General features: G+C 35.4%; 1 long non-coding RNA gene across 3 annotated transcripts; it reads right to left on the reverse strand.

Moving 5' to 3' along the window:
* Positions 1-12,712: 12,712 nt before the first annotated feature.
* LOC129900919 (uncharacterized) lies at positions 12,713-23,917 on the reverse strand. 3 transcript variants are annotated; one of them, XR_008769724.1, is made up of 4 exons: positions 23,592-23,917; positions 23,461-23,492; positions 18,644-18,786; positions 12,713-18,578 (listed from the first exon to the last, which is right to left on the reverse strand). It is a non-coding gene; the product is annotated as an uncharacterized LOC129900919 (long non-coding RNA). The 3 variants fall into 3 exon arrangements; XR_008769725.1 differs by having other exon boundaries at positions 12,713-18,096; positions 23,461-23,496; positions 23,592-23,912; XR_008769723.1 differs by having other exon boundaries at positions 12,713-18,096; positions 23,592-23,908.
* Between the last annotated feature and the right edge of the window lie 1,750 nt (positions 23,918-25,667).

Genomic DNA, 25,667 nt, shown 5'->3' on the forward strand with positions numbered 1-25,667 from the left:
ACTTGCCAACTCACAAGTTTACTAATTAAGGAGGTGGCGATATTAAATGAAATTGAGCAAATTGACCGACTTACCACTCCAAATCCTTTTAAGGCGGCACACTTCTCTGTCTTCTTTTTTATTTTTGTACTTTTAATAGGTCCTTTAGGTTTCAACATTTGGTTATATCTGCTACTCCACATTTGGTTATATCTGCTACTCCTAGTGTTTTTAGCATTTAATCTGTTCAATCTCCTTTATTACCGTCTTTGGAATAAGACAGACCATGAGAAACACAGCAATGGTCGTGGTGGGTTGTGACTTGTAAGGTGGATGAATTCAAAATATATATCTATGTAAATAATTAAACTACTAATTAAAAAATGTTGGTGCTTTGTTTTTTCGACAAACTAGTCGTACTTTCCATTAGGAAAAGGGGAATAGGGTCAAAATATCCCTTGAAAATATAATTATTTTTTTCCAGATTTTGCGGATTTGATGAAGAAAAAATTACATAAATACATAATTATTTCTACATTTTTCTAGCATTAAAAAAAGTTACAATATTTTCTTTCGGATATATTCATATCCCCTCTCAGATATATCTTTATCCCCTTTTAGATACATCTTTATCCCCTCTCGAATACATCTATTTTCTCTCAGATATCAATGTATCGGACAGTCAAGGAATGTATTCGAAAACAATGAAAAATTTGGGATTTTCATTGTGAAAACTTTCAGAGTAGGATGTAATTAGCCCCAAATGTTTGTGATTGTTTATACTTTTATTAAATCTCAAGAAATCTTATATAGACCCAATTAAAGGCCCATAACAAAATAGGACATAAATTAGGGAAAATTATCAAACTACACACCTTTTATTATTATATTTGCTAAAAGTTCCAACCCTTTAAAAAAATTATCAAAATCCTTTATTTTTAGTTTTCCCCTTCATCTTTCGGATACATCACTTAAAAAACGTTCTCTCTCCTTTAAATCATTTTCTCTCGTTATCTTTCCATTTTCAAGATCCAAAAAATTAACAAATTTCTGATAATATCCCTAATTTCTCGCCTAAAATCACTCACACGAGTTAGAAGTTACAATCTATCATCTCCTTTTGATTATCAACTGTATTCTCTCTCTATTTTCATAGATGTTAAATGGATTGACGATTTATTGGACAAATCAGTGAGGCTTCTTGATGTTTGTGGCACTACAAGGGAACTTGTCTCACAATATAAAGAAAATGTAAGAGATCTTGAATCATCTCTCAGAAGGACAAAAGGAGATTCAACTACAGATGACGGCGTTGAAAGATTTTCGAAAGATTCACTGCTTCTGATACATTGTGTTTTTGTATCAGATTCTCATATATCAAGCTTTAATGCTTCTGATACATTGTGTTTTTGTATCAGATTCTCATGTATCAAGCATTACTGCTTTTGATACATCTTGTTTATGTATCAGATTCTCATGTATCAAATTTTAATGCTTCTGATACATCGTGTTTATATTTTTTTAAAATGTCATTTTTTCTAAAGATTTACTTCTTCTGATATATCTAGTTTATGTATTAGATTCTTATGTATCGAGCTTTAATGTTTTTGATACATCGTGTTTTTGTATCGGATTCTCATGTATCAAGCTTTACTGCTTCTGATACATCTTGTTTATGTATCAGATTCTCATGTATCAAGCTTTACTTCTTCTGATACATATAGTTTATGTATCAGATTCTCATGTATCGAGCTTTAATACGTCTAATATATCATGTTTTTGTATTGTATTCTCTTGTATCAAGTTTTACTGCTTTTGATACATCTTGTTTATGTATCAGATTCTCATGTATCAAGATTTAATGATTCTGATACATCATGTTTTTGTAACAGATTCTCATGTATCAAGCTTTACTACTTCTGATACATTTTGTTTATGTATCAGATTCTCATGTATCAAGATTTAATGATTCTGATAGATCATATTTTTGTAATAGATTCTCATGTATCAAGCTTTAATGCTTCTAATACATACTGTTTATCTATCAGATTCTCATGTATCAAGCTTTAATGCTTCTGATACATATTGTTTATGTATCAAAATCTCATGTATCAAGCTTTAGTGCTTCTGATACATCGTATTTTTATATTGGATTCTCATGTATCAAGCTTTAGTGCTTCTGATACATATTGTTTATGTATCAGATTCTCATGTATCAAGATGTAATGATTCTGATACATATTGTTTATGTATCAGAATCTTATGTATCAAACTTTAATGTTTCTGATACATATTGTTTATGTATCAGAATCTCATGTATCAAGCTTTAGGACTTCTGATACATATTGTTTATGTATCAGATTCTCATGTATCAAGATGTAATGACATGTATCAAGATTTAGTGCTTTTGATACATCTTGTTTATGTATCAGATTCTCATTTATCAAGATTTAATGATTCTAATACATCATGTTTTTGCAACAGATTCTCATGTATCAAGCTTTAATATTTTTGATACATCTACAACATATATCAATACAAAATGTTATGTATCAGATTCGGCACTGCATATTCATCTTGATTTGCTTGATGAAAATCAAATTTTGGATTGAATTTTTTGTTCGCAGTTATGCTCTGTTTTTTTAGTTTTTCTTCTTCTTCATAACTGTTACATTTTTTTAAGGATTATTTCCCTTAATTAGCACGGTAATTGATTAAAATAATCAATCTTAACTTAAATTACGTTACTATCCATAAATAACTCAACAACATTAATTATTCTACACCTAAAACCTGATGTATCAGCAAAATAAGTATTGTATCAGAAATATGAAAAAAAGGGAAATTGGGTAATTTAAGAAAAATGAGGGATATATTGTAATTGAACTTTTTCATTATAGGATTTAGGTAAAGTGTACTAAATTAAAGGGATAATTTTAAATATATATAGTAAAATAATTAATTTACAATAAATATAGTTATGCTTTTATTTACATAAAAAGTAGTCAATGCATTTCTCGCATTAGAAAATGAAAACAACGCGATGAAGCAAATTTCTACCCCTTTGATACATGTGAGAAAAATCTTAAACAAAAATGGTGGTTGTATTTATAATGTGTATATAATGTATATATAATGCATCAATATTGTATAAATATTGTATAAACATATATCGATATTATATAAAGGGAAAATTACGCGGTATGACAAACTTTTCTACTATATTATGCGGTATGGGTATAGTTTAAAATAATTACGGCTCGCAGTAAACATATTTACTCGGTATGGAAAATCTCGCTGCCAAATATACAATATTTATGTATATCAGTTACCATTATACAATTTTTCTGACAAATATACATATACAATTCGACAGATATGTATATACAATTCGCCTCTCTCGATCTCGCTCACCTCTCTCCTCCCTATCTTGATCTTGCTCTCCTCTTCTCTCTCAATCTTGTTTGCCAGATATACAAATACATATGTATACCAGTTACATATATACAATTTTTTGACAAATATACATATACAATTCGACAGATAAACATATATTATTCGTCTCTCGCTCACTTCTCTCCTCCATCTCTCGATCTTTCTCGTCTCTCTCCTCCTCAGTCTCAATCTCGCTTGCCAGATATACAAATACATATGTATATCAGTGTTTGTATATATTAATATACAAATAATTCGTGGATATAACGATTGTATAATTTGCTACAGCTTTTGTATAATTCGCTACAACATTTATATAATGGCAAAATTTATGTTTGCCATTATAAATAATTAGGGAAACTATACCATATGAAGTAATTATGCTTAAAAGGTTTGTCATATTTATATAAATGGTGTATAAATATGTATATATAGGAGTGCTACGAGCGATATAGGACAATGTACTTTCTCTTTTGTTTTAACATTTTTTTTGTAACTTTGTTTTTCAACATTTTGATGCAAATGTTGTTATCGCATACTTAGAAATAAAAACCATTGAAAGCCACTGTAAGATGCTAAGCATAAGCATATATTTATCGAACTAATTTTTTTGAATATTTATTAGGTTAATTAATGAAGAAGGAGGTGATTCCGAAAGTAAAAATGATTTTATTGCATGTAATTTCACTTCTTTCTATTCAATTCCGATCAATTCAAAATCTCCTCTATACAATCCGAAACTTTACATATGAAATGCTCTCCATGTTTTGAGTCCTTTGATATATAATCCGGTCAAAAGAATTCACATTTGCAGTACATCAAATTTTAAAGAAGAAGAAGTTAAAAACACTTTTTAGAAACATTAGGAAATCGATGAAAAGGGTAAAAAAAATAAATTAAAACCTTCTTTTGATATATAATTCACTCAAAACGATTTACGTTTGCGGTACGTCGAATTTTAAAAAAGAAGAAGTCAAAAACGCTTTTTAGAAAAATTATGAATCTGATGAAAAAAGTCTTTTTTAAAAAAAAAATCAACTTATTTTGATATATAATTTGCTCGAAACGATTCATGTTTGTCGCATGTCCAATTTTAAAGAAGAAGACGTCAAAAACGTTTGTTAGGAAAATTAGGAAATCGATGAAAAGGGTAGTTTTAAAAAAAATCTTATTTTTGCAAAAATCAAAGAAAAGGGTTAGAGATCTTTTTATCTCCCTAGGAAGGTGTGAGGCACCTCAGAAAAAATACGATTGATTGGCGGATTTAAAGTATTTTGTGGCTAAAAGTGTATAAAAATTTTAAAATGAAAACTTTGAAAAAGATGTTTATTTGAAATCATTTTTCACACTTAAATTATTTCATTAATCCAACTAGTAAACTAGCATACATAGGAAAATTAGAAAATCGACGAAAAGGGTATTTTTTTAAAAAAAAATCTTATTTTTAAAAAATTGAAGAAAAGGATAAGGGTTCTTGTTATCACGAGGAAGGTATGAGGCACTATAAATCCGTAAATGTAGTTGACCAACAGATTTAAAATATTTTGTGGCTAAAAATGTTGGGTTTAATTGATAGGTTGAATGGGAAATTGAGGGAAAAAGAAGTGGAGAGGAAATGATATGTTCTCTCTTGCTTTATTAAATAAGCTTTGGTCCCACATAGGTGGTGGAAATGAAAAGTCTCCTACTTAAAAGTAGAAGCACTCCTTCATGTTGCTAAAGGGTCAAGAAGAGGGTCTCCCCTCGCGCCGTCGTCGTCGTCGTCGCTCGCTCGGCTCGGCTTCGGCGACGGCTTCGGCTTCGGCTTCGGCTTCGGCTTCGGCTTTGGATTTGGATTTGGATTTGGTCAATTGATATGATTGATAATCTTTTTGGACCAAATTTTCTTTAAATTTTTAATTAATTAATATTATTTATTTATTTAATTAATTAAGTGGAAAAAATCCTGACCCGCGACCCGCGACCCGTTTCTTTCCCGGATTAATTTAAAATTTCCCTCCGTTTTTTCCAACAAAAAATCGACGAAAAGGGTATTTTTTTTTAAAAAAATCTTATTTTTAAAAAATTGAAGAAAAGGATAAGGGTTCTTGTTATCACGAGGAAGGTATGAGGCACTATAAATCCGTAAATGTAGTTGACCAACAGATTTAAAATATTTTGTGGCTAAAAATGTTGGGTTTAATTGATAGGTTGAATGGGAAATTAAGGGAAAAAGAAGTGGAGAGGAAATGATATGTTCTCTCTTGCTTTATTAAATAAGCTTTGGTCCCACATAGGTGGTGGAAATGAAAAGTCTCCTACTTAAAAGTAGAAGCACTCCTTCATGTTGCTAAAGGGTCAAGAAGAGGGTCTCCCCTCGCGCCGTCGTCGTCGTCGTCGCTCGCTCGGATCGGCTTCGGCTACGGCTACGGCTTCGGCTTCGGATTTGGATTTGGATTTGAATTTGGATTTGGATTTAAATTTGGATTTGGATTTGGATTTGGATTTGGTCAATTGATATGATTGATAATCTTTTTGGACCAAATTTTCTTTAAATTTTTAATTAATTAATATTATTTATTTATTTAATTAATTAAGTGGAAAAAATCCTGACCCGCGACCCGTTTCTTTCCCGGATTAATTTAAAATTTCCCTCCGTTTTTTCCAACAATTTTTTGAAAGGTTGCAACCTTGTCCAAAAAGTTGCAAACCTTTCCTCAACAGGCAAACCTTTTCCCAACAGGTGTCTTTTTCTTAAAAGGTGTAAACAGTCTATATATATATCTGTTAATCCTCAGAATGTTCCATACGAAATTCTGAATATATACCATCTTCTTCTTCTTTCTGCACTTTCTAAAACTCGTGTGAAATACAGCCATCAAGTGGTTCGAAGTCATCAAAGATTTGCAGTACCTCTACTTTGGTGAGTAAATCGTTCTATCCTAGGAGGAAAGATTCCAAAAACCTCGGGTACTTTGAGGGGAATAATTTCCTTAAGGACACACTGTGCAGTCAGTGGGCTCGATTTTGTTCTTGCATTAAATTTCCAGATTCTGTTTTTATTACTTTTAGTTGTTGTTACTGTTTTAATATTTTTCAATACAGTTTACTAACTATCTTAAGGAAATTATTATTATTATTGTTTTCTGATCAAACTGTATTCTGTCTTTGGAGACTAAAACCTGTGTGGTTTTCTACTCCGTATGAAATAAATATTCTGACTTGAAGAGTATAAAAACTTCGTTGGAATATTAAAGTTCATACTTGTACAGCGATTTGAAGAGTATAAAAACTTCGTCGTTGTTTTTGTAAAAGGTCTAATATTCTGAAATATTAAGACAGTTTATCTATTTTGATAGTGAAAAGAAATGACAAGTGATACTGCTACTACTTCTGCGACTGTTGCTGCAACAAGCCGCACTTCTGTGCCACCGACAGAAAAACCAGGAAAATTTTCTGGAGCCAACTTCAAAGGATGGCAGCAAAGGGTGTTCTTTTGGCTTACAACTCTTGGTATGCAGAAGTTCACTAACGAAGATCCTCCTGTGCCCGCTGCTGATATGCCAGCCAATGAAAAATTTATGATTACTGAGGCATGGACACAGGCAGATTTTCTATGCAAGGGCTACATCCTAAGTGCTTTGGATGATGATTTGTACAATGTCTATAGTGCTGTGAAAACTTCTAAAGAATTATGGGATGCACTTGAGAAGAAGTACAAGACTGAAGACGCATGCTTGAAAAAATTTGTGGTTGCTAAGTTCCTAGACTATAAAATGATAGATAGCAGAACTGTTGGAACCCAAGTTCAAGAACTACAACTTATTTTTCATGACCTTATTGCTGAAGGTATGGTAGTTAATGAAGCATTTCAAGTGGCTGCGATTATAGAAAAGTTGCCTCCTTCGTGGAGAGATTTCAAAAATTATCTAAAGCACAAGCGTAAGGAAATGAAGTTGGAAGATCTTGTGATTCGTCTCAAGATTGAGGAAGATAACAAAACAGCAGAAAAGAAGTTGCGTGGAAATTCAACAATTATGGGAGCGAACATCGTTGAAGATGCTGCTCCAAAGAATAAGAAAAGGAAGCAACCTTTTGGAAAGAATCAGGAGCAGAACAAGAAAAAGTTCAAGGGCAATTGTTATAATTGTGGGAAAGTTGGACACAAAGCTCCAGATTGTCGTCTTCCGAAAAAGGACAAGAGAAAGGGACAAACCAATATGGTGGAAAATAAAGAAGGTATTGATGATCTGTGTGCAATGCTATCAGAATGCAACCTAGTAGGTAATCCCAAAGAATGGTGGCTTGATTCGGGAGCTACTTCGCATGTGTGTGCAGTCCGAGAAGCCTTCTCTACTTATTCCCCTGCAGCACCTGATGCGACGATCTATATGGGAAATTCTGCAACTGCTAAGATTGAAGGATATGAAAGAGTATTTCTGAAAATGACATCCGGCAAGGTGGTGACACTGAACAAAGTGTATCATGTTCCAGAAATGCGAAAGAATTTGGTGTCTGCCGGCCTTCTTATCAAGAATGGATTCAAATGTGTTCTAGTTTCAGACAAAGTAGTTGTCAGTAAGAATGAAATGTATCTAGGAAAAGGCTACCTCACTGAGGGTCTTTTCAAACTAAATGTAATGGTTGTTGATGATAATAAAGTTCAAGCTTCTTCTTACTTACTTGAGTCAAATAATTTATGGCATTCACGTTTAGGACATGTCAATCATAAAACCTTGCGAAAACTGATTAACTTAAATATATTGCCTAACTTTAATTGAAAGGAATTCTAGTCCCTTAGAATTGATTCACACAGACATTTGTGATATGAAATCTACACCAACTCGTGGTGGAAAGAAGTATTTTATAACTTTTATTGATGATTGCACTCGATATTGTTATGTATATTTGCTTAATAGTAAGGATGAAGCAATTGATGCATTTAAGCAATACAAGAACGAAGTGGAAAATCAATTGAATAAAAAGATAAAAATGATTAGAAGTGATAGGGGTGGAGAATACGAATCTCCTTTTGAAAAGATATGTTTAGAATATGGAATTATTCATCAAACTACTGCCCCCTACACACCACAATCAAATGGAATTGCGGAAAGAAAAAACCGAACATTAAAAAAAATGATGAATGCTTTATTAATAAGTTCCGGTTTACCGCAGAACTTGTGGGGGGAAGCTATCCTTACAGCTAATCGAATACTCAACAGAGTACCCCACAGCAAAACACAAACTATTTCATATGAACTATGGAAAGGAAGAAAACCCAACTTGAAATATTTCAAAGTGTGGGGGTGTTTAGCAAAGGTCCAAGTTCCTTTGCCCAAAAGGGTAAAAATTGGACCAAAGACCGTGGATTGTGTTTTTATTGGCTATGCTACAAACAGCAAAGCTTGTAGATTTTTTGTTCACAAATCGGACAATCCTGAAATTAATGTTAATATGGTAATTGAATCAGATAATGCTGAATTTTTTGAAAATATTTATCCGTATAAAACTAAAAGTGAATCCTCAAGTGAAAGATCTAAACGACCAAGAAAAGTTCAAAAGGAAAGTAAATCAACCGAAGAGGATCCAAGGCGTAGCAAACGTCAAAAGATATCTACTTCCTTTGGACCAGATTTTGTGACATTCTTGCTTGAAAATGAGCCTCAAACATTTAAAGCTGCAATGTCTTCTTCTGATTCAGCATTTTGGAAAGAGGCAATCAATAGTGAGATTCAATCAATTTTGAATAACCATACATGGGAATTGGTTGATCTTCCTCCTGGAAATAAACCTTTAGGATCAAAATGGATATTTAAAAGGAAAATGAAAGCTGATGGCACTATTGATAAATATAAGGCAAGACTTGTGGTCAAAGGTTATAGACAAAAAGAAGGTCTTGATTACTTTGACACATACTCGCCGGTAACAAGAATAACATCTATTCGGGTGTTAGTGGCACTTGCAGCTGTATATGGTCTTGAAATTCATCAAATGGATGTTAAGACGGCTTTCTTAAATGGAGAATTGGAGGAAGAAATTTACATGGAACAACCTGAGGGTTTCGTAGTTCCAGGTAAAGAAAGGAAAGTGTGCAAACTTGTTAAGTCACTTTATGGACTTAAACAAACACCTAAACAATGGCATGCAAAATTTGACCAAACAATGTTGGCAAATGGATTTAAGATTAATGAGTGTGACAAATGTGTTTACATTAAAAATACTCTAAATCATGAAGTCATTGTTTGTTTATATGTTGATGACATATTGATAATGAGTAAAGACATTGCCAATGTAAATGCTACGAAGCGTATGCTTGCCAGCAAATTTGACATGAAAGACTTAGGGGTTGCTGACTTAATCTTAGAAATTAGGATCCATAAAACTCCACAAGGTCTAGCATTATCACAGTCACATTATATTGAAAATATACTTGATAAGTTTAAATATTTAAATTTCAATGTTGCAAAAACTCCAATTGATGTAAGTTTTGCACTTCAAAAGAATGAAGATAAAAGTGACTCACAATTGGACTATGCACGAGTTTTGGGAAGTTTGATGTATATTATGAATTGTACACGACCAGATATAGCATGTGCTATTAGCAAGTTGAGTCGATTCACGAATAATCCTAATCAAACTCATTGGATGGCAATGAAACGAGTCTTGGGGTATTTGAAACACACCCAAAACTATGCTTTGCATTATAATAAATATCCCGCAGTAATTGAGGGATATAGTGATGCAAACTGGATCACCGGACCATCTGAAGTTAAATCCACAAGTGGATATGTTTTCACCGTTGGTGGAGGAGCAGTGTCTTGGAAATCATCAAAACAGACATGCATCGCCCGCTCTACAATGGAGTCTGAATTTATAGCTTTAGACAAGGCTGGTGAAGAAGCTGAATGGCTTCGAAATTTTTTAGAAGATATTCCATTTTGGCCCAAACCTTTGGCACCCATATGTATACATTGTGATAGCCAAGCGGCAATAGGGAGGGCAGGAAATGTTATGTATAATGGAAAATCGCGTCACATTCGACGGCGACACAATACTGTTAGACAACTACTCTCTAATGGTGTTATCACTATTGACTACGTAAAGTCAAGAGATAATGTATCGGATCCACTAACAAAAGGCTTATCTAGAGAAGCTGTTGAAAGATCATCGAGGGGAATGGGGTTAAGGCCTAGGACAAGTCAACATGGCGGTAACTCTACCTAGTAGACTGGAGATCTCAAGAACTAGGTTCAAAGAGATCAAACAAAGTTATGATTGACGGTTCAACATTGTCAAATAACTCAACCCATTCTCGTGATGATGACAATGTTCAGAAACAAAGGATAAAACCTTAAGGCTTTTTAATGAGTTAATAAAGCTTTAAAGGTTTTTTAATGATTATCTAAATCTGACGGAAAATGACTAGATAGTGTGTCTATAGGACTACACGTTTAGAAATCACCTATGTGAATGTGAAGTATAAGCCGCTTCAAGGGGAATGACGGTAAAGGTCCATTCTCTATGCATTCACGAAACCAGGCGGTGTTCATGGCTGAAACGAACACAACCGTGAGAACCATAGATGGTTGATGATTGATTGTGTGACTTATGTTGTCTAGTTATACAACAAAGTTCGACGGTTCAAAGATATCGCATCTACCGATTGATCGAGTATATCCTATATAAGTTCACTATGGAAAGTTCAAAGGGAAACCTACTTATCCAGAAGCAATTAATCTTCGCTTGTATATCACACACTTATCCGTGCATTCCTTTATCTTGTAGACATTCCCCATTCATGTGGGGGATTGTTGGGTTTAATTGATAGGTTGAATGGGAAATTGAGGGAAAAAGAAGTGGAGAGGAAATGATATGTTCTCTCTTGCTTTATTAAATAAGCTTTGGTCCCACATAGGTGGTGGAAATGAAAAGTCTTCTACTTAAAAGTAGAAGCACTCCTTCATGTTGCTAAAGGGTCAAGAAGAGGGTCTCCCCTCGCGCCGTCGTCGTCGTCGTCGCTCGCTCGGCTCGGCTCGGCTTCGGCTACGGCTACGGCTTCGGCTTTGGATTTGGATTTGGATTTGGATTTGGATTTGGTCAATTGATATGATTGATAATCTTTTTGGACCAAATTTTCTTTAAATTTTTAATTAATTAATATTATTTATTTATTTAATTAATTAAGTGGAAAAAATCCTGACCCGCGACCCGTTTCTTTCCCGGATTAATTTAAAATTTCCCTCCGTTTTTTCCAACAATTTTTTGAAAGGTTGCAACCTTGTCCAAAAAGTTGCAAACCTTTCCTCAACCGGCAAACCTTTTCCCAACAGGTGCCTTTTCTTAAAAGGTGTAAACAGTCTATATATATATCTGTTAATCCTCAGAATGTTCCATACGAAATTCTGAATATATACCATCTTCTTCTTCTTTCTGCACTTTCTAAAACTCGTGTGAAATACAGCCATCAAGTGGTTCGAAGTCATCAAAGATTTGCAGTACCTCTACTTTGGTGAGTAAATCGTTCTATCCTGGGAGGAAAGATTCCAAAAACCTCGGGTACTTTGAGGGGAATAATTTCCTTAAGGACACACTGTGCAGTCAGTGAGCTCGATTTTGTTCTTGCATTAAATTTCCAGATTCTGTTTTTATTACTTTTAGTTGTTGTTACTGTTTTAATATTTTTCAATACAGTTTACTAACAAAAAATGTATAAATTATTTTAAAATGAAAACCTTGAAAAAGATATTTATTTGAAATCATTTTTCGCACTTAAATTATTTCATTAATCCAACGAGTGAATTAACTTATAATTTCAGTTACTTTAATAAAGAAATGACGATTTCTAAAATGATTGTGTTTGTTCATGATTTCTAGACTTTGAACTAAATTTGTTAATTCAACTTCTCGACTCACAAATTTATAGGCTTTTGTTTAACAACTATAAAGACATAATTTATTCTTTAAGCTGTTTTGTGCTCCTTAATTAATTTAAAAATTAGTTAGGTGCTTTTCAAAATGTACAAACTAAAATTTGTCTTTAGATCCACATGGTTATTAGCTAAAAAATTATTCATCAAAGTCAATAGAGTTGACTATTTAATAAAAGACCAAATTAAAAAAATATTTTGAAATGTACAAACTAACGCACACTGATTATTTAGATTTTGACCATAATTCTCGTTTTAGCTTTTTTGACAAAGAGGGGCTGGTTTGAACGTTATCCAAATATTATATGTTTGGCGCCAACCCAACACAGAATGTGAAAAAAGAGTTCCTCGAATTCATCGAGTTCATGCATAGAAAAATAGAAAAATAAAGATTATAATAAAGATGTCTTATATTTAGGAACGAAACAAAGAAATATCCTGAATAAAAGAAGTTCCTTATAAATTGAAACAAAAAAACTACACAATCTATGATATTTCTTTTCCTTTATTACAACATCCGACTTCAGCCGAAGCTAATAGATGTGGGGTCTTTGAATTCTTCCCAAAATTCCAAATTGTATGGTTGTTGGGTCAGGGTCATCTGAATTGTTCGAGATCGTCTTCTACTGTCTCCGGTCTATTCTCCGGCGACGCTGACGAGATCAAGTAGCAAAACTGCAGTCTCTTTGTCTTCCACGTTTATTCCAAGTGCATCAGTTCAATTTGCAACGAAACCGCCATTGTTGTCCTGCCAATCTAGCAACTACTGAGGCTTATACATTGTTGGATTTGTCAATTTCTATGCTCTATCTTTCTGCTTGTGCCTTGATTTTTGCAGGTTCCTTCCAGCAAGTTAGCAAGTACTCCAGATCTGTTCTTCGAGCTGCTACTAAAAGTCATCACGTACAGATCCACTTGTCGTCGTCGACCGCTCTCGTCTCCCACACTCACAAGCAGAACAGACAGATTCTCCGGCATCATTTTCCGGCATCATCCAGTGATTTTTCGTCTTCCGGCGTGAACAGTGTTTTCCGGTGTGAACAGTATTTCCCGGCGTGAACCAAGTTCTTACAATTGGAGTTGGCACCTCTGGTGTACAAATCTGTATTCCCAGTGACGAACAACCGTTGCAACTCAACCCCTTACGCCGACGTGAACAGTATTCCGACGTGAGCAGTATTTTTCAGCGGCAACCAGGTTCATTTCTATCGGAGTTACCCCCGATTTTTATATCTTTATATATCTATTCTTTGTTCATATACTTGTAGTTATATTTGGTCGACTTTAGACCCCCGAATAATTTATTAGTTCATACGAATTTTCGTGGCTTTGAATAGTGATGGTAGACTAGGGTCATGTTCTCGCTCAGGGACGGGGACGAGGGTAGGGAGAGGTAAGTGGGTTAAAGGAGCGTCTAGACTGAGAGTAGGTTCTTGGAACATTGGGACGTTAACGGGTAAATCCATAGAACTGGTTAAGATTCTAAAGAAGAGGAAGATTAATATAGCCTGTGTCCAGGAGACAAAATGGGTAGGCTCTAAAGCTAAGGAGGTAGACGGGTATAAGCTTTGGTTTTCTGGTAAATCGAAGTATAGAAATGGGGTAGGCCTTTTAATAGACAGTGATTTAAGGGATCAGGTGGTGGAGGTTAGGAGAGTCAATGATAGGATGATGTCGATTAAAATGGTCGTTCAAGGGATCACGTTGAACATTATTAGTGCTTATGCGCCGCAAGTGGGCTTACGCGAGGAGGATAAGAGGCGCTTTTGGGAGGATTTGGACGAGTTAGTAGGAGGTATACCACCTACTGAGAAGCTTTTCGTGGGAGGAGATTTCAATGGGCACATCGGGTCTATTTCAGGAGGGTACGATGATGTGCATGGGGGCTTTGGTTTCAGGGACAGAAATGGAGGAGGAATCTCACTTTTGGATTTCGCAAGAGCTTTTGGGTTGGTGATAGCCAACTCGAGTTTCCCAAAGAAGGAGGACCACTTGGTAACCTTCCGTAGTTCAGTGGCTAAAACTCAGATAGATTTTTTACTTCTTAAGAAGGATGATAAAGGTTTGTGCAAAGACTGTAAAGTCATCCCGGTCGACAACCTTACAACCAGACATAAGCTCTTAGTGATGGATTTAGGGATCAAGATGACGAGGACGAAGAGGGTCGGGGAAGAACGACCTAGGATCAGATGGGGGAGTTTGACAACAGTTAGTGCCCTAGAGATGGGAGAGAAATTGAAGGATATGGGGGCCTGGGATAGTAGTGGGGATGCGAACGGTATGTGGGATAGGACAGCTAGTTGTATTAGGGCTGTAGCAAGGGAAGTGTTAGGAGTCTCGACAGGTAGTCGTAGTCGACATCGAGGGGACTGGTGGTGGAATGGAGAAGTACAAGGGAAAGTGGAAGCATAGAAGGTGGCGTATGCTAAGTTGATGGAGAGCAAGGATGAGGTGGAGAAGTGGACGAATGGGGAACTGTATAAGATAGCGAGGAAGGAAGCGAAGTCGGCGGTTGCAACGGCAAAAACGGCAGCTTTTGAACGCCTTTATGCTGAACTAGAAGAGAAAGGCGGGGACAGGAAATTATTCAGGCTAGCTAGGGCCCGGGAGAGAAGGGCACGCGATGTGGACCAATTGAAGTGCATTAAAGACGAGCACGAAAAAGTATTGGTAGAGGATACCCTTATCAAACAAAGATGGCAGTCATACTTTCATAAACTTTTGAATGACAAAGGGGACAGAGAAATTGTGTTGGGAGATTTGGAACATACAGGAAGTAGTCACGATATTGGGGGTTGTAGGAGTATTACGGTCGATGAGGTTAAAAGTGTCGTTCGTAGGATGCGCTGGGGAAGAGCGACCGGACCTGACGAGATCCCTGGAGAATTTTGGAAGAGTGCGGGCTCGGTAGGTTTGGAATGGTTGACTAGGTTATTTAATGTCATCTTTACGACGGCAACGATGCCCGTAGAATGGAGGTCGAGCATCATGATCCCTCTATACAAAAATAAGGGAGATAGCCAGAGTTGCGACAACTATAGAGGTATCAAGCTTCTAAGCCATACTATGAAAGTGTGGGAAAGAGTGGTGGAGATGAGGATGAGGAGAGGCGTGTCTATTACAGAGAACCAGTTCGGATTTATGCCAGGACGCTCAACTACGGAAGCCATCCATCTTATGAGGAGACTAATGGAGCAATATAGGGAGAGGAGAGAGACTTGCATATGGTATTCATCGACTTAGAAAAGACTTACGATAAAGTCCCACGAGAGATACTATGGAGATGTTTGGAGGCTAAAGGTGTACCTGTAGCGTACATAAGGGTGATCAAGTACATGTACGAGCAAAACCAGGGTAAGGACAGTAGGAGGGGACTCAGAACACTTTCCAGTTGTGATGGAGTTGCATCAAGGATCAGCTCTTAGTCCGTTTCTATTTGCCTTGGTGATAGATGTGTTAACGCGACAAATTCAAGGTGAGGTGCCATGGTGTATGCTTTTTGCGGACGACATAGTCCTCATCGATGAGACTCATAGCGGAGTTAACGCTAAGCTGGAAGATTGGAGACGCACCTTAGAGTCTAAAGGGTTTAAGCTGAGTAGGACCAAGACAGAGTACCTAGAGTGCCAGTTCAGTGAGACTCCTCAGTAGGTTGGCACGGATGTTAGGCTCGGGGACCAAGCCATCCAAAAGAGAAGTAGTTTTAAGTACCTTGGTTCTATCATGCAAGGCAGCGGGGAGATCGACGAGGATGTCACACATCGTATTGGGGCAAGATGGATGAAATAGAGGCTCGCCTCCGGTGTGTTATGTGACAAGAAGGTGCCACCACAACTTAAGGGCAAGTTCTACAAAGTGGTGGTTAGACCAGCTATGTTATATGGGGCGGAGTGTTGGCCAGTTAAGGTCTCCCACGTGCAAAAGATGAAAGTTGCGGAAATGAGAATGTTGAGATGGATGTGTGGGCATACCAGGAGCGATAGGATTAGAAATGAGGCTATTCGAGATAAGGTAGGAGTGACCTCGGTGGAAGACAAGATGCGTGAAACGCGATTGAGATGGTTTGGGCATGTGAAGAGGAGAGTCCCAGATGCACCAGTGCGGAGATGTGAGAGGCTGGCCATGGATGGTTTCAGAAGAGGTAGGGGTAGGCCGAAGAAATATTGGGGAGAGGTGATCAGACAGGACATGGCGCATTTACGACTTACCGAGGACATGACCTTAGATAGGAGGGTGTGGAGGACACACATTAGGATAGAAGGCTAGTACATAATGGCATTATTCCCCCTTATCCGTAGGCGTATTAATGCACTATGATTTCTTCTACTCTGATTTATGTTATGTATGTTATGTTATTTATGGTATTTATATTATTATCTAGCAATATCTACTGTTTTTGGTGCTTTGATTATACTATTGTTTGGACCGCTTTCGTTATCTACTTACCTACTTTTAATATTCTTGTCTGACTTCTTTTTCTATGCTTCTATTGAGCCGAGGGTCTTTCGGAAACAGCCGTCCTACATTGGTAGGAGTCAGGTCTGCGTACATTTTACCCTCCCCAGACCCCACGATGTGGGATTTCACTGGGTTGTTGTTGTTGTTGTATTACAACATCCCAAAGCTCCAAATTCATTAGTTTTGCCTAAACCTATTCCAAATTTACCAAGTTTGCCTTTTGAAAATGTTAATACAGGAAGTGCAATATCAGTAGATCAATATGTTGATATGCTCAAGACAAATAAAGAAGCAGTAGGGTTTAAGCCAGCAGTGGAACCTATCCCTATTAAAAAACTTAGTTACAATGACGGAATCCCAAGGATGGTACGGACTGAAGAGGAAGTTGATAGAATGAATACATTGGAGAACCTACAGTATGCTATGGTGGGGAAATTTTCCTATGGATGGCCAGATCTTGAAGAGTTACGGATCCAAATACCAAAACAATGTAGTGTGAAAGGGGAATGCAAAATAGGATTATTAAGGAATAGGCACATACTAATGCAATTCAATAGACAAGATGATTTTATTAATATGATGTCTAAACCTAGCTACTACATATTATCAAAGGATGGTTATTCATACATGATGAGGTCGCTTATTTACGATGCTACATTCATTGTTGAAGCAGAAACAACACAAGCAATGGCATGGATATCTTTTTCAGATTTAAAACCGACCTTCTGTGTTAAGGAACTCATTTTTTCATTAGCATCAGTGGTAGGGAAACCATTACACCTAGACATGGCCACTATCAACAAAACTCGACCTAGTTGTGCTAGGGTAAAGGATCAGGTAGATTTGGTATCCGAATTTCTAAAGTTTGTAGAATTAAAAGTTGTGAATAAAGATACTAAGACTTCGAGGGTGGAGATAATTCAAATTCAGTACGACATATTACCAAAGTATTGTAAACAATGCAAGTTACAGGGTCATACTAGAAATGATTGTAGTGTGTTACACCTTGAACTTAGAAAATCTGTGCAAGAGGAAGAGATTAAAGGAAATAAACTGATAGATTTACCTGGCAAGCAGAACAACAAACCTATGATAAGGGTAGGAAGGCATTTTAAGAGGTGGCATCCCACAAATAAGACTTTCTCGAGGCAACAAAAAGAAGATCAAAAAAAGGAAGAAGAAATAATTAGCACAAGCAACTCATTTGCAACTTTAAATGAGGAGGGAAAAAGCAAGGAGGTGGAGCATAATAATGTGGATTCCTCTAGCATGATAAGAGGGAAAGACAAAGATCAGGGTGATGCAGCAGAGAGCTTACCTGTAACAAAGAATGATGAGGTTGTCAACAAAGAAAAAGCAACATGCAAGGAAGATATAAATCAGCAGCACAAGTCGACTAAAAAATGGGTAACAAAGAACTTTATAAAAAGAGATAGCAATAAAATCAATACTAATAATCAACAAGGTGGAAGTGAGTTGTCTAGTAGCACTTTTTCAGAGAATCAGAATGAGGGGATAATAGGAAGGGTTGAGGAGAATGTTGTTGGAATCTCAAACTGCACAGAGGAAGACAATATGAAGGGCAAGGGTGAAAATAATCATAATGAGGAAGGGAATTTCATACATATGAAAGATGGATCATCACCACAAGCTCAACATACGGAATTAAACACAAGTATAATTGAAATGGCTTTAGTTATCAGAAATGAGAATGTTCAGATGGTAGCAGCTCAACATAATGATGACAGAAGAATTTCTGAGGAGGGAGAGATGATCTTGGCACAACAAAATATTGGTGACCTACAACAAATTTAAACATTAATGTTAACACAGAACAATCAACAGAACTTAGAAGAAATAGTTACCTTTCAAGAGCCACTCCAAATTGTTGGGAGGGACTCATAGATGGCATTGGAAGATAGTCACTCTAGAGCAGTAGCTGAAACAGTGGCAATAGGGAAGGTGATAAGGGGGAGAGAACTGACTGCTGTTACTGAAGTCATCAACACTTGTAAAAAAATAAGTTCTGTTAATACATTGCACAATCTAATTTCTCATCAAGTCATGAAAAAAAATACACTGGACATTATAAATAAAAGAGAGGTGGAAGAAGTAGAAGATATAGAAGAGGAGAGCAGTAACAACATTGATAATCTAATATTGAGAAATGTTGGGCTAAATGCCTTTTCTAATTTTAAAAGTGAGAAAGGGAAGAGTAGCATGGAGAATAAACCTGTTAGGCGTAAATCCTAAGAGGAGTGTGAAATCAGTTTCTAAATGAAGATGAAAACTCTGCTTTGGAATGTGAGATCAGTAAGAACTCAAAATTCATTCCAAAGGATGCAAATGTTGAACATGCATCATAAGTTCTCAATTATTGCACTGATGGAGCCTTTTCAGGAAGGAAGGTAGATTCACAAATATAAAAAAAGGTTAGGGATGTCCTATGCAATTCACAATCAAAATGGGAAGATATGGGTATTGGTTTAGGAACATATTCATGTTGGGGTGATTTCAGACTCAGATCAACAATTAACCCTTCAACTTCATTTTCAAGAAACTGGAGCTACTATTCTGACTACAGTAATGTATGCAAAATATGATGCATTAGAGAGAATCAGCTTATGGGATGATATTTACAACATTAAAATCAGCTTTAATCTTCCTTGGTTGGTTGGGGGAGACTTTAATGTCATTATGAGTGATGAAGAAAATATTGGGGGTCTACCAGTCTGAGGACTTTGCCTTTTGTATGAACTCTTGTGAACAGATGGACATTAATTTCAAGGGTAGTCCTTTTACATGGTGGAATGATTGATGGTGAGTGTATTTTTAAAAGATTGGATAGACTTATGGTGAATCAATCTTTTATTGGTTTATTAGGCCGCCTTGATGTGGAGCACTTGGCAAGAACTGGATCTGATCGTGCCCCTATGCTTCTATCTTATGGTTCTCATATGCCTTATATAAGGAAACCTTTCAGATTTCTTAATGTTTGGGTAGAGGGAGAAGGATTTTTGGAAACTGTGGTCAATAGCTGGAAATTAGTGGACTCTACAAATGTGTTCATTAGCTTGAAACAGAAGATGAAGAACACCAAAACAGCTCTATCTAGCTGGAGTAGAGAATGTTTTGGAGATATTTTCAAACAGCTTAGTATCAGAGAAGAGATTGTGAGATTGAAAGAAGAGTTATTTGAAGGATGTCCTACATCAGGATGATTCTGCAGCAGGCTCAAATTGAGTTACAGAAATATATTCATTTTGAGGAAGAATTTTGGAGACAGAAAGCAGGTATACAGTGGTATTCAGAAGGGGATAAAAACACTAGATTCTTTCCTTGTCTAGTTAATGGGAGGAGGAAGAGGCTTTGTATTAATAAAATGATCAAGGAAAATGGGCAATGGGCTGAAGGCAATGACCAGGTAGCTCAGGAAGCTATCAAGTTCTTCATGGATCAATTCTCTGAAGGAGGAAGGATAGGTACAGAAGATCTGACTCTGCTTAAACACATTCCCTATTTAATTTATAAAAAGAATAATGAGTTTCTTAAAGCCTTGCCTACTAAATATAAGGTACAGAAGGTAGTTCTCGAGGTTAATGGTAATAGTGCTAGTGGTCTTGATGGATTTACTGGACTTTTTTTATCAAAAGTGCTGGAATATAGTGGGTGATGATATCTGCAAGGGGGTGACTGCTTTTTTTAATGGGTTTACTCTCCTAAAGTGTATTACACACACAAACTTAGTGCTGATACCAAAAAAAGACATTGTACAGTCCTTTTCTGATATGAGGCGGTATAAGTTTGAGTAATTTTTTTAATAAGGTGATTTCTAGGATTGTGTATGATAGAATGGAGGGTTTGGTTCCTCAATTTCTAAAAATCAATTTGGCTTTTTGAAGGGAAGAAATATTTCAAAAAATGTCTTACTAGCCTAGGAGATTGTTTCCGACATTAGAATAAGAAGTAAGCCTGCAAATGTGGTTATAAATCTAGACATGGCAAAAGCTTATGAAAGAGTTAGCTTGCAGTTCTTAATTAAGGTTCTGGAGAAAATGGGTTTTGATAGCACAATGATGGATATGATTTGGAGGTTGATTGCAAACAATTGGTACTCTATCCTCATCAATGGTCAAGCTCTTGAATTTTTTCATTCTTCTAGGTGTGTCAAGCAAGGAGATCCTCTATCCCCTGCTCTTTTTATATTATCAACTGAAGTATTAACAAGGGCCTTGAATGATTTGCTTAATATCAGAGAATTGTATTAACAAGGGCCTTGAATGATTTGCTTAATATCAGAGAATTGTATTAACAAGGGCCTTGAATGATTTGCTTAATATCAGAGAATTTAAAAGTTATGGGATGCTAAAGTGGAGTGAAATTATTAATCATCTAGCCTATGCTGATGACACTATCATTTGGGTATCAGTTGACAGGGCTTCTTTAAAGCTGGTCATGGATACTTTGGGCCAGTATGAAAAACAGTCTGGTCAACTAATAAACAAAAGAAAATCTGCCTATTACATGTTTAATAAGGTGAATAGTGCTCATGTGGATGTTGTGGAGGAGATTACAGGCTTCAAGAGAGGTGTGTTTCCTTTTATTTATTTGGGATGCCCTATTGGCCATGCAAAGAAGCAGAAGGTACATTTTAAAGAATTGATCAAGAAGGTACAAAATAAATTACAATTATGGAAAGGTAAACTCCTGTCATTTGGAGGTAAAGCTGTTTTGATTCACACAATACTTAATAGTATTCCTATTTATCTCCTCTCTGCCATGAGTCCCCCAATCATGTTTTTCATGATTTGCATAGAATCTTTGCTAGAATGTTATGAAATTTTAAATAAAATGGGAGGAATAAGCATTAGATTGCTTGGCCTGATATTTGCTTGCCTAAGGTGGAAGGGGGATTAGGTTTTAGGTCATTGTTTGATGTTTCTAAATCTCTTTTTTCTAAATTGTGGTGGAATTTTAAAACACAAAAATCTATGTGGGCTAATTTTCTATTGAACAAATATTGTAAAAAGATGGGTCCCCAAGTTGTAGAATGAAAAAGTGACTCTCAAACTTGGAAGTTAATGCTAGAAGCAAGAGAGATGGTGGACCAACAAGTATGGTGGGAACCAAAGATTGGTCATTCTAGTATGTGGTTAGATAACTGGACACAATTGGGTGCTCTTCAATACTACATGCCTCTGAATACTGTAGTTAATCATCAGTTGGAAGATGTGGAACAATTGTACAGTCAAGGGGAATGGAACTGAGGGATAATAGAGGGGTTTTTTAATGAAGAGGTTTATTCTCATGTTGCTAAACATGTTGTACCAGTCCTAGACTCTTAAGATTGGGATAAACCATGGTGGATGTTAAATAGTACTGAAAATTTTTGTGTCAAGTCTTCTTGAAATTTTGTTAGACAAAGCAGAGATTACAATGATCTTTTTCAACATATCTGGATGAAAGGGGTTCCCTATAAAGTTTCCTTTTTTATATGGAAATTGTGGAAGCAAAGGATTTCTATTGGGGAATTACTGGTAAAGAACAGAATAACTGATAATGTCCTATGTGTGTGCTGTGGACAAGGGGTGTTAGAAAATATCGAGCACTTATTCATTAATTGTTATTTTTCTAGTAGATTATGGTCTGTTTTTGCAGCTGCTGCAGGGATTGGAGGTCCTTTTATTCATATGAAAGACATAGTAATGAAGTGGTGGAAAGCAGAGGTTTCTCCCAAACTTAAGCTCATATACAAGGCTGTTCCTTTGTTTATATTGTGGTAGATTTGGAAGAGAAGAAATATGATAAGAAATGGAGGGAAGATGTTTCAGAATGGTATGATAATGAAAGTAGGAAGAAACTTATATCTTATGGCAAGATGTCTATATCCATGGTTGAAGGATATTCCTGTTTCTTGGCCTATGCTAGTTAAGTTTTTGGAAAAATGCACTCCTATTCTAGGAAGTAAAGTAGTGAGATGGATTAAACCTTTGGTTGGTTTCAAATGTAATTCTGATGGTGCGTCAAAGAGCAATCCTGAGCCTAGTTCTACAGCATTTTGCATCAGAGATATGTAAGAAAACTTTGTATATGCTGAAGTCAAGAGGTTGGAGGTTAATAATAACTTGGTGGCAGAGATCAGTGCTATTAAAATGGGATTGGAATTTTGCATTGAAAAAATTTTGTTACCTGTAATCCTTGAAGCAGACTCCCTTATTGTGAAGAAATTGATTGATGGGGAATGGGAAGTCCCATGGAATGTTACAAGAGAGATAAGAAAAATCAAGCACTTGATGAAGAAGAGGGAGGTGGTGGTGGAATATTTTTTTCGAGAAGGCAACAAGGTGGTAGATTTTCTAGCTAACTACGTTTTCTCTTTTGCAGGTACACAAAGTATTACTTTCTCATCTTTTCAAGATTTATCAAATGAGGCAAAGGTGTTGATTAATATGAATAAAGCAGGAATTTCAAATTTGAGAATCAAGAAAATGCAAAACAGAGATTACGGCTACTATAGCACTGACAACAATATACAATAGAGCAAGGAAAAACAACAACACAAGAAGTGAAAGCAAAAGGAAATCAAAATCTTGGAAAAAGATTTTTGACACCATTGTAAAAGCTGAAGAATAGTGAAATATTGTTTTATGGGAAGATTCTTAGCAACATTCATAAGAAATACCTGGTCTATGCAGTGGTATTAGCTAGGCTTGACTGGCTCAATATGCAGAAATGAGTAAATCTTAGAAATGGAGCTCAAGGATCGATTTTATAGCTTATTTGCAAAGGACGATGGAGTAAATCAAGTCTTACCTGAGCTGATCGAGCTGAGTTGAAGAAGTATTCAGTGGATTTGTTTTCATGACATTCCTTAGAATTTTTGAGTATTTTTGTGGAAACAATCTGAACTTAGCTGGTTGCAGCCTTAGACGAACCGATCTTGATCTAAGGCAATCCATGCCTTCGTCCGCCATAACAGAGAAGCTTTGGTCGGCCATGGAAGATGTTACTAGAGGCTTCTTTTTGTCTTTTTTTATTTTTATTTTTCAATGCTGGACAGATTTTATTTGGATGGTGGGTTGGGTCATGTGGCCTACCTTTTGTTTTGTTTTTACTAGGTATAACTTACCTGAATTTCATAATGTAAAGGGTAAATTATATTTTATTTTAATCCTTTTTTAATTTATAAAAATTCCTTTAAATTTGTCATAGTCGGATATATAGGAGCCATTCGAATATATTAATTATGATATATTAGATAACTTGGTTGTTGCATTTAAGAAGAAAATTAAAGATAAAATTAAATATCAGTTCCACAAATCATGCAAAACAAATTGATATCAATCTCTCCCAAAATTTTAAAAATTTCAAACAATTCAAATTTCAAATTTTCTTCTTCCTAATCTATCCCATATCGTAACAAATTTTCTTTAATTTGAAACAAACTTCAAAAAAATAAAAATAAGACCAACAAAGGAAATCAACAAATAGAAAGGTGAAAAAAAGCTATGTTTAGTACCATGTATAATTACCTTCATCATGACAAATTCAAAATTTGAGTTTTCCTCCCAAGACTTATACAATCTACTTAATCGATCAGCCTAACATTAAAAATAGGATCAATTACAGTCTTACAAAATCATAAACAAGCACATTTTCTAAAGAGGAAAATGACGAACAATATAGGGAGTAAGAGCATTAAGAGCAGATGGTCTATTTAGAATAGATGCTCTTGATTTAGCCCTTCTTCATCCATTTTTTCCTTTTCAGTTTTTCTAAATTCTTTTCTCCCAATTTATCCCAAAAGATGGAATTTTTTTAATCACATACTTCATACTCTGTATTAACGAAATTTGTACTTAAATTTGCAGCAATTATGTATCAAGTACATGATCATACAAATGATACATAGAATTTTATGATTCATAGACCTAGGATTATGTATCAGAATATCCTAGGTTTGTGAATGATACTAGATGAATGTATATGGTACTAAATTGTACTTAAGTTTGCAGCAGTTATGTATCAATTACAGAATGATACACATGATACATAAAATTTTATGATTCACGGACTTAGGCTTATGTAACAAAAATAACCCTAGGTTTGTGAATGATACTAGATGAATGTATCTGTTATAAACTTTTACTTATACTTGAAACAATTATGTATCAAGTACAGAACCATACAAATGATACATATAATTTATGATTGACATGCTTAGGGTTATGTATTAATCCTATGTTTGTGAATGATACAGTTGAATGTATCGGGTACTAAGTTGTTCTTAATTTTGCAGCATTTATGTATCTAGTACAAATCATACACATGATACATAGGATTTCATGATTGAGATACATAGGATTATGTATGAAAAATAACCCTAAGTTTGTGAATGATACTAGTTGAATGTATCTAGTACCAAAATTTACTTAAATTTGAATAAGTGTGTATCTAGTATAGAATCATACACATGATACATTAAAATTTATGATTCAAAAACTTAGGGTTATGTATTAAAAATATTTGAATACGATACATTACATTATAAGTTGTAATGTATCATAACGCTGAAAACTACAGATTATACATGATTAAAAAGTAAAAATACACTAGATACATTAGAAATCAAATTTTTTGGTAAAGAAATTTCATTTTTTCTTGCATTAAAATACTAAAAATTTTGTACAACAATTATGCTGACACCAAACTATTTTTTTATCCCAAAGTTGGCACATCTGGAAAAACTTATGATGAATAATCATATAAAGTAAGTAACCAAACATTCAAAGATGAAAATTATGTGGCTGCCATACCGATGCTTTTAATGATTGCGAAAAATCATACTTGTTTCTCTCCGCACATTGTTAGTATCAAATTGGACTTTTC

Source organism: Solanum dulcamara, chromosome 8 (assembly GCF_947179165.1).
Source record: "Solanum dulcamara chromosome 8, daSolDulc1.2, whole genome shotgun sequence".
Classification (NCBI taxonomy): domain Eukaryota; kingdom Viridiplantae; phylum Streptophyta; class Magnoliopsida; order Solanales; family Solanaceae; genus Solanum; species Solanum dulcamara.